This window comes from Rhinopithecus bieti, unplaced genomic scaffold (assembly GCF_001698545.2).
Source record: "Rhinopithecus bieti isolate Rb0 unplaced genomic scaffold, ASM169854v2 scaffold_7884, whole genome shotgun sequence".
In the NCBI taxonomy this organism is placed as follows: domain Eukaryota; kingdom Metazoa; phylum Chordata; class Mammalia; order Primates; family Cercopithecidae; genus Rhinopithecus; species Rhinopithecus bieti.
The window spans coordinates 3981522-3992044 of record NW_016806331.1 but is presented as its reverse complement, the minus strand read 5'-3'; positions in this window follow the sequence as shown (position 1 = coordinate 3992044).

Below are 10523 nucleotides of genomic sequence, written 5' to 3'. Positions count from 1 at the left end.
ACTACATATTAAAGAATCCAATCTTTATCATGTACTAAACTTCTTTCTATATTTGATTCCACTTCTGAAAATTGTATTGCATTATAATGAGTTTCTATAAAAGCAGAAAAAATCTCTTATACTTCTCTGGCATATCTAGAAAGTACAACAATTCCTAATACTCAATAATTGAATCAATGGATAAATTTTCCACTTCATTTAATCAATCTCTCAGGCTTGTTAATCCTACTGTATAAATATCTCTGGAAGAATTCCTTTTCCTTTTGTTAGCACATTGCCTTCCCTCATACAGGCCCTAATAATGATGGACTTTTAAAATATGTTTTACATACAAATGGAATATAGTTCAAAAATGTAAATCTGATCAAGTAACTTCCCCAGTTGAAACCTGTAAATGACTACTCATTTCATCTTCCACACCTGAGGACTACCAAGGCCCTCAGTTCAACCAAGTGAAACTATTATTCTTTCTCAAAATTTCATATTCAAATATACCTTACTAGTTTTTTGTTTATTAGTTTCTTAATCCTTGCCTTTGTAAAACTCGAACATCTTGGTAATAAATGTGTGGACAAAGTGGATTACTATATAAAGAGGGGATTCATGGTTATAGAAAGATAAGTGAGTTTTGGCCAGGATGAACAAAAACATGAAGCTATGGAACAACTCTCATGCTCTTCCAGAACCACAGGCCATTGAGAATGACTAGTTTGCAGGTGAAAGTGAAGACATAAACATCCAGGGTGTGAAAGGCCTTGCGTGTCATGCTAAGAACTTTGTGTTTTTCCTACAGGAGAGTATAGTCAATGAAGTGTTTTAAATGGGGAAGAAGCTTGGTTACAATTTTCCTGCAGGATGGATTGACAGAAAGTGAATTCAAAGCCAGGAGCCTGATCAACAACAGATTCTCCAATAGTATAGGTGTCATATGATAAGGCTTTAAGCCAGGATAATAGTATTGAGAATCAGAAGAAGGGATGCGTGTGATGTTAAAAAAAGAAATTCTGTAAGATTTTGTGACTGGGCATAAAGGTGAATAAAAGGAAGAACTAGTGATTGCTCCCCCACCCTCAAATCTTCTATCATCCACCGTTTCTGGCTTGACTAATTGGATAGATGGTAATGTTCTTTACTAAAATAGGAAATACAGGAGGAAGATCTGTTTAGGAGATTTTAGAGTTGGTGGAGGAGAAAGGAGAGACAATATACTCTATCCTGGACATGTGGAGAGTTTCCAGAAGGAAGGAATTGACAAGAGTGTGAAATGCATCAGGAAAGACCAGTCAGATGTAGACTGCAAAGTGCCCATTTGGATTGAACAGTTAGAAGATTTTGGTGTCCTTCCTGGAAGTTGGGAAGGAAGAAAGTAGAGATTGTCAGTGCAAAGTTCTCCAGAAACAAGTGTAGCTACAAAAGGAAGTAGATGGGTAGAACAATGGCTGAAGGAGGCACCTGCCCTACACCTTTTATTTTACCATGGGATTCGTGGGAGTTCATATTGTCTCCTAAACTGGAGTGTAACTTTTCGGAGGCCAGATACTATGTCGTGGTTTCCTGGATGAACTGAGTGGTCACTTGGTTCTTGAAGCCCTAAAATTTTACTAGTTTCTAATCCTCCACAGTGTCTATAATTATCCTGGTACTTAGGCAGTAGCATTCAATTAAATAGTTGTTGAACTGAATACTGTGGATGGGTGACTCACAACACTAAACTGCATTATTCAAGATGTCAGTGCTTCAATTTCCTCCTCATCAACAGCAATTAGGATTGGCGTTCTTTTAATAGTAAATTGAACATGGAAACATTGTCCTTGCTGTCAAGAAACATTCACATTCATCAACTTAATGAAAAAGCCAATCTACTTTTCTTCCTAGATATATTATCAGGAGTAGCTCATATATGAGGGCTAGCGCATGCATAGGGCACTGGAGACAGCCAATACACAAAATCTCCCTTCATATATTATGCACTCTGGGTAGGTACAACCACGAGTCAGCTAACCACACAAGATGCTTTTAGGTCTGGCAAGTGGGATGGAAAGCTCACTGCATCAGTCTCTTCTGTGAGTGCCTGCACGCTTTCTGGTTTCAGGCTGGAAACGTCCTGTGGTGTGCCTGGCCTGGCCAAACCCAGGAAGTACTGAACTTATTAAAATTTAAAAACAAACCAAAATTGTTTGGAACCTCCAAAACATTCACATTGCGTCTGAGAGTGAAGGCTTGGATTCATTTCTGATTTGACATGAGCACCATACATTAGGAAAACACAAACAGTGCAGGGTAATTTCATGAAAGGGCTATACCCTTGCATTCAGTCTTATGACAGTCTTGCAAGGCAGCTCCTGTGCAGAGCCTAGAGGAATTTCATGAAGCCGTCCCTCTTCTTTCAATTCCTTTTTATTAGGTTGCCATAGAAATTTGTAGTTGTGAACAAACGTTTAGGCAGTTTTGACATGGACATTCTGAAGCAGAGCTAGGGGTAATTTGCTTGGGCTCCACCAGTCTGTGGGGGCAGGTTGAGTTCTGGCCCTGTATCTGAATGGATCTGGCCTATGGTGGGCCCTTGGGCAGTCCCTAATCCCACCTGTTTCTTATAAAGATCTGGACCACCCGTGGGCAATCCACGAGCCTCTGAGAATGGGCAACCAGGAGTTGGCTAAATCAAGTTGATGACCAAAAATGAACCTAGTAGTCAGGAATGAAGCTTCTGGAACAACCCACAGGGTGTGATTATCCTATAAATTAAATTTAAGTCATAGAAAAGAATTATAGAATTACTGAGACCTGGAAGTAACTGAGCAACTATGAAACTCCACTCCCCTATTTTTTTGCATGAGGGAAGTGAGGCACAGAGATTTTTACTTGAGTTATCCAAAGTCAACAGAAGTTACGGATGCAGCCAAAACAAAGAACCCTGAGCTGACCTCCTTGCTCTATTTCAGTCAATGTGCATGTGCACACGCGCACACACACATACACACACACAAAACTTCTACACAGTTACTTTTAAAAGAGTTTAGAGTTCTGTAGAGATGTACAGAAATAAGCTCTTTAGTATATAAAAAGTCATTTAAGTGAATTGTCTCTTTACCCTAATCCTGACACACTCACTTGTATGTAGTTTGGAAGTTATAAAAGGTAGACAAATTAATTTACATAATGTTATAAGGGCATTTTAAGGAGGAAGACATTGGGAACACTTGTCTTTCAAGCTCAAAGTAGTTAAACAATATCACTTGATCTGAGGTAGCCCAGAACAAGGTCAATCAGGAAAAGGGATGAAGTCACTGAGACAGAATTCACCTGAGAATCTTCCATAATGCTGTATGATAGATAGGCCTAGCATCCTTGGCACTGGGAAGAAAACAGCTTCCTTGACCCAGGCATGCTTGGATTGACTTGTGCTGGGGAAGTGGCTGTGCTGTTGAATCCATAGAACCCAGGACAGTTTTGATTCAGAATACCTTACCCTGATATACTACAGAGAATTGCTACATTCTGAGCAGTGACCCATTTCAGTAACAGCAGCACTGACCCAGAGACTGCTACCAAACCACATTTCCAAGGGGAGCCAAGCTTAGGATAGCTACCACACAAAATTGTGACTTTCGTATTCACAGCTATACCAAGTGGATGCCAGGGACTTTTTGAGCTTGTGGTTGCAGAAATAGGACAGCTAGGATTTCAGAGGAGGCAATAGCAAGTTTTGGCTTTATCAATGGTACTAGCGACAAAATGGGAGAAAAAAGATGTCTCTTTGGACCATTAGTTTTAGTGGTATCTTCAGTCTCTGACTTTAGCGACAATTGTAGAGGGTGAGGTGTCTCAAGCAACTCGTCTGGGCAGTGAATATGGAGTCCTTCAGCCTCACCTTCCTTGCATCTCATCTGATTAAGGGCCAGCAATCAGGGCTGACTCTCTGAACATAAGTAAGCACCCAAGGAGATCCTTGGGTATCAGGGGAAAGAGGGTGGAGAGAAGACTGGACTTCTTGGGACATCACTGCCCAATGGCAGTGTGTGTACTCCTGGCTGTTAAGGCAGGTTGCAGCAGTTTAAAAATTTTCCTTAAGCCCATGACATTTAAATTCAACAACTTCTTATTTCTTCTAATTTAAAGCCTGAGTAATGTGTCCTAGCGTTTTCTAAAGTATGAGGACCCAGTGCTTCTTCAAGAGCTTTCTTTCGTTTTCTTTCTTTCCCTTCCTTCCTTCCTTCCTTTCTTCCCTTCCTCATTTCTTTTCTTCCTGTCCTTTTTCTTTTCTTTTCTTTCTTTCTTTCTTCTTTCTTTCTTTCTTCTTTCTTTCTTCTTTCTTTCTTTCTTCTTTCTTTCTTTCTTCTTTCTTCTTTCTTCTCTTTCTCTCTTTCTTTCTTTTTTCTTTTCTTTCTTCTTTCTTCTCTTTCTTTCTTCTTTCTCTCTCTCTTCTTTTTTTTCTCTTCTTTCTTTCCTCTTTCACCTTACTTATAAATGATATCAGTGTGACTTCAACATGCAACAAATTCCAACCCCCAAAAGCTTTCTTCTTCCTGCATTCAACACTGTCTCTACTAGTAAAGGGAATTCTTCTTAAAGTGACTCAAAATTCAAGTACAGTTCCAGCTCCTTGAATTCACAAATGGAACGCAATGTGCTTTCAAGGGCCATTTCTTTCTTTTTTTTTTTATGTTCTTTTTTTTTTTATTATTATCTTAATTCTAGGTACATGTGCATAACGTGCAGGTTTGATTACATATGTATATTTGTGCCATGTTGGTGTGCTGCCACCCATCAACTCGTCAGCACCCATCAATTCTCATTTATATCATGTATAACTCCCAATGGCAATCCCTCCCCCCTCCCCCCTCCATGATAGGGCCCAGTGTGTGATGTTCCCTCCCGAGTCCAAAGTATCTCATTGTTCAGTTCCCACCTATGAGTGAGGAACATGCGGTGTTTGGTTTTCTCTTCTTGTGATAGTTTGCTAAGAATGAATGGTTTTCCAGCATGCATCCATGTCCCTACAAGGACGCAAACTCATCCTTTTTTACTGGCTGGATAAGATTCCATGGTGTATATGTGCCACATTTTCTTAATCCAGTCCTGTCACAGATGTGACATTTGGTTGATTCCAAGTCTTTGCTATGTGAATAGTGCCGCATAAACATACGTGTGCATGTGTCTTTGTAGTAAATCAATTTATTAATCCTTGGGTATATTACCACAGTAGTGAGGATGGCTGAGTTCATATGGTACATCTAGTTCTAGATCCTTGAGGAATTGCCATACTGTTTTCCCATAATGGTTGAGCTAGTTTGACAATCTCAGCCAACAGTGTAAAAGGTTCTATTTCTCCACATCCTCTCCAACAACTGTTGTTTCCGGATTTTTAATGATGCATTCTAACTGGTGTGAGATGGTATTCTCATTGTGGTTTTGATTTGCATTTCTCTGATGGCAGTGATTGATGAGCATTTTTTCATGTGGTTGTGGGGCTGTATGAATGTCTTTCTTTTGAAAATGGTATGTTCCATAATCCTTTGCCCCAGCTTTTTGATGGGGTTGTTTGTGTTTTTTCTTGTTTTTGCTTGATCTTTGTAGATTCTGGATATTAGCCTTTGTCAGAATGAGTAGATTGAAAAATTTTTCTCCCATTCTTATAGGTTGCCTGTTCACTCCGGATGGTAGTTTCTTTTGCATGTGCAGAAGGCCTCTTTAGTTTAATTAGATCCATTGTCAATTTTGCTTTTGCTGCCGTTGCTTTTGGTGTGTTTAGACATGAAGTCCCTTGCCCCATGCCTATTCCTGAATGGTATACCTAGATTTTCTTCTAGCGTTTTTTTATGGTATTAGGTCTAAACATTTAAGTCTCTAATCCATCTTGAATTAATCTTCGTATAAGGGTTAAGGAAAGGATCCAGTTTCAGCTTGTCTACTTATGGCTAGCCCAATTTTCCCAGCACCATTTATTTAAATAGGGAATCCTTTCCCCATTTCTTGCTTCTCTCTCAGGTTGTCAAAGCATCAGGATGGCTGTAGATTGTGGTATGGGAAAAATCCCTTTGAAATGGTACAAGACAGGAGATGTCCCTCTCTCACCACTTCCTATTCAACATAGTGTTGGAAGGTTTCTGGCAGGCATCAGGCAAGAGAAAGAAATCAATTTATCCAGTTGGGAAAAGAAGAAGTCAAATTGTCCTGTTTGCGATGACATGATTGGGTATATTTAGAAAACCCCATTCATCTCAGCCCAAAATCTCCTTAAGCTGATTAAGCAAACTTCAGCAAGTCTCAGAATACAAAATTAATGTGCAAAGAATCACAAGCCATTCTTATACACCCAGTAACAGACAAGCAGAGAGCCATCAGATATGACTCTCCATTCACAATTGCTTCAAAGAGAATAAAATACTAGGATCCAAATTACAAGGGATGTCAAGGACCTCTTCAAGGAAACTACAAACCCACTGCTCATGAATCAAAGAGGACCACAAACCAAAATGGAGAACATACCCATGTCGATGATAGGAAGAATCAATATCGTGAAAATGGCCATACTCTGCCCAAGGTGTATTTATAGATTCAATGGCCATCCCCATCAAGTACCCAATGAGTTTCTTCACCGGAATTGGAAAAAAACTGCTTTAAAGGTTCATATGGAAGCAAAAAGAGCCCTCATTGCCAAGACAATCCTAAAGTCCAAAAGGACAAAGCTGGAGGCGGTCACGCCTACCTGACTTTCAAAGCTATATCTACAAGGCTACAGTAACCAAAACAGCATGGTACTGGTACCAAAACAGAGCTATTAGACCAATGGAACAGAACAATCCTCAAGGGCCGTTTTCCAAAGGCAACCCTGTGGTGGATGTTATACAAATTCATCCTGAGATGAAGGAAGCCTTTTGCTCCAGCTACTTTTTCCCTTGTCACTGATAAAACAGACAATTTCTCTTTATTAACATTAGTTTTCATGCAAGTTTTTTAGGTCTTAATAAAGGAAAAGCATATATTTAAAGCCTGTGTCATTCTTCTGGTCTTGAACATTTACATCACATGTAATCTACTCTGTGAAACCTTTTCCAGAAACCTCATTTCTCAGCCAAAATAATTTATTTCCCTCACTTTTCCCCACAGTATTTTATTCTTGCCATCAAACACAGTAATAGTATAGGTGCATCTCTTCCTCCTACACCATCAGCTCTCATACAGTAGATGTCTCAAAAAAATCTTGTTGAATTTATTGACTGTACATAATATCTAAAAATATAGAATTAATTTTAAATTTCAAGGATCATATAATTGATCAGGAGTCTCTGCCTTGGAGAACCAGTAAATTATTTAGAATGTAAGAATTTTTGGAATGTGGAACCAGATGTGTCAACTTTATGACTTACTACCTGTGGAATTGGGAAAATCACCATTTTCACCTTGAGAGTTAGTTTCCTACCTTAAAAATGATAATAACATATGTCTCACCTGCCACCTAGGGTACCTGGGGCAGGTGAGATTAAAAACATATTGTAATATGTATGAAGGCATGTTGTAAATAGTAACATACCATTTTAAATTATTAGAATTATTTTATGTTTTCATATATTTTGTAACTCTACGTGTAACCACTTTATTATTTCAGTCTTTAAGACGGACAAAGACTAAAGGCCAAAAAAGGAAATGCATATGTATATATTTTTACCCATTTGATGCTAATATGTTATCCTCTATGAAAAAACTATTTGATTTAAAATAATAATATTTTAAACTTTTAATAAATGCATTGCAATCTATCAGCAATATTTCACAGCTTTTGTCATAGCTCAGCTGTTGTCTGAAAGTTGCCACATGGGAATTTGTTCTTTTAAATTTGCAATGATACAGAATTGTAAAGTCAGAGACTTCAGAATATCATCCAAAGTCAGCCTACTCCTTCTGCATAGGGATGCATGACCACGATATGATGGCCCGTTCGTTTATTTTTAAAAATCCCCAAAGAAGATACTTCTATGGCCTTACTCATAGAATCTAGTATTTTTTCCAACTTTCGGAATTTGAAAGTTCTTCAATTATAGTCCAAATCTACTATTATGAAGTCTATTTCTTCTTGTTTTAACCTCAGCTGAGATGCCAAGTCACTGCTTACTACTCCGTCTTAAATTGTCTTTCATACACTGGAAGAAAGTTAGGTAATTGATCCAAACTTCATAATCCAAATCACAAAGGTAGTCATTTGGTCTTCTAAATTAAGCCTTTAAAAATCTCATTTTATTTATTTCTTCTCAATTCCCTCTGCTTCTTCTAGGACTGTTAGAAACTATGCAATTTGAAATAGGACATAATACAAGTAAAATCATCATGTTTCAGTGAAGTGAAAATAGTAATGGAGAAGGAAACTGGCCTTCCAGTCTCAGTCCTTCTCAAAACATGCTGGTTTCCCCTAGACAAGCCATTTTATGCCTTTAGAACTCAATTTTTCTGAACATGAAAGATGCTAGTGTACTGGATTCCTTCCATTGCTATCATTCACTTATGGCTTGAGAGTAGATAGGGTACATTTATAAGAATTCTAAGATTTAAAGACATGCTTCCCAGGACCCAGAACATTCTAGTTGAATTATTTGCTTTCTAAATAAAAGAATGTATGAATAAATAAATAGGTAGACAGGTGATAGATACATAAATGATAGATAGATAGATAGATAGATAGATAGATAGATAGATAGACAAACAATAGAGTAGTTCAAGGGTTTCCAATGCATTTTAAAAAAGGAGAGAAGGAAAGTATCTCATGTATATAGTATGTCCTGGCAACTATAGTTTGGTGACTATATGTTTTCTAAATTATGTACAGGTTCATGTTTAATAGTCAAACATCAACTTTTTGATGATAAGTTTGAGGTTTATGGGCTATTCTTATGGAAAAGACGTAAATTTACAAAGAACCACTGGAAATGAGGTTTTAAAATCATATGCATATGTAGAGGAGTTAGTGTCCAGAAAGAGAAAAGAGACAGTCATGGTCTGCTCCACGTCTACTTCTAATTCACAGGATTCAGCTAACAATTACAAGTGATGTCTACTTCTACCACAATGTAATAATATATTTTTAGAATACTCTCTGCTTTAGGAACTTCATCGTTAGAAAATTTTGGACGGTGTAATATGCAAATAATAGCTTTTAAAGAAAGGAATGGCTTAGTGATTAGGGTATAAGATGGATGGAACTCACTAGGACATATTCTGGTGGAGCTAGGGAAGTCTCTTATACAATTCCTTGAGACAAGTCTTTACCACCTCTAGAATAAAGTTCAAACACCTCAATAAGGCAACTTGACCACGCGGTAGTTCTTTATTTTGTTCCCAACATCAATTTTCTAAACTTGAAGTTTCTACAATACTCAATGGAATTCATTTATCTGAGCCTTTGTGCCTTTTGTTTTCTCAGATTTGAATGCCTTACTTCCAACCCCCTTGACATCCTGCTACACTACTTCCTAGTCAAACAGGACTGAGATCTAGCAATATCACATTCACTTATTCATCTATTCATTCAACACATGTATTTCAAACACTGTTATTCCAAGATGAGAATGTAAAGGTGAATTATACACATCGCCTGCCCTTGAGCATCTTACGACATAGAAAGGAGAAAGAGACCTGTAAATTAATATATTCAATACAACATTACAGAGACTGAGATGATGTTAAGATAAAATGTGGGCCAAAAGGAAGAAGTGATAAACCTCAGATGAAAAACTGAGGAAGTGTTGCTTCCAAAAATGGATGTGCTTACCAAACAGGCTTTGGGAAAGGTAGAAGAAGGCAATCAGGCAGAAATACATTAGGAACAATAAGAGCAAACACACAGAAGTAGGAAATAGCTCAGTAAGAAAATTGATGTAGTAAGAGTATATATTGTGATAGAATGTGGTAAGATAAATGACTGGAAATGTTGGGAAAACAAAGGAAGGAGTTGAACTTTTGCTTTACAGTCATGGAGATCAATAACTTGAACAGACTTGTGTTTTAGAAAGCGCACTGTGGTTACGGATCGGAGTATGGATTGAAGAGATAAAAAACTGGATGCAAAAAATATAATTAATAGATTATTATAACCATTCATGTGAGTATGGTAAAGGCCTGAGTGAGAATAAAATAGTGGGGATAAACAAGAGGGGAAAGATTTTAGAGATATAAGGAAGAATTATTTTTAGGTCTTGGTCACTGAAGGATGTGAGAAGTTATGTGAAATTCAGGTCTATTGCCTAGGTGCTTAGACTGATGGTTATACTATTCACTGAATTAGGTAACACAGATATAGCAAGTTTAGTGGGTGGAGAAGTAGGTATCTTTTTGGGACATGTTGGGGTAGCTTCAGCACATTAAGATGAAGATTCTAACTATAGAAACTCTCTAGAGCTCAAAAGAGAGATTTCTTCCAAAAATGTATTATTGAGAATTGCCAGCATGGCATTATTTTGTCATGGCAGTAGACGATATAGAATTGGAATAGAAGACAGTCTAGCCAGAGTCCTGCACAACACCATTATTTA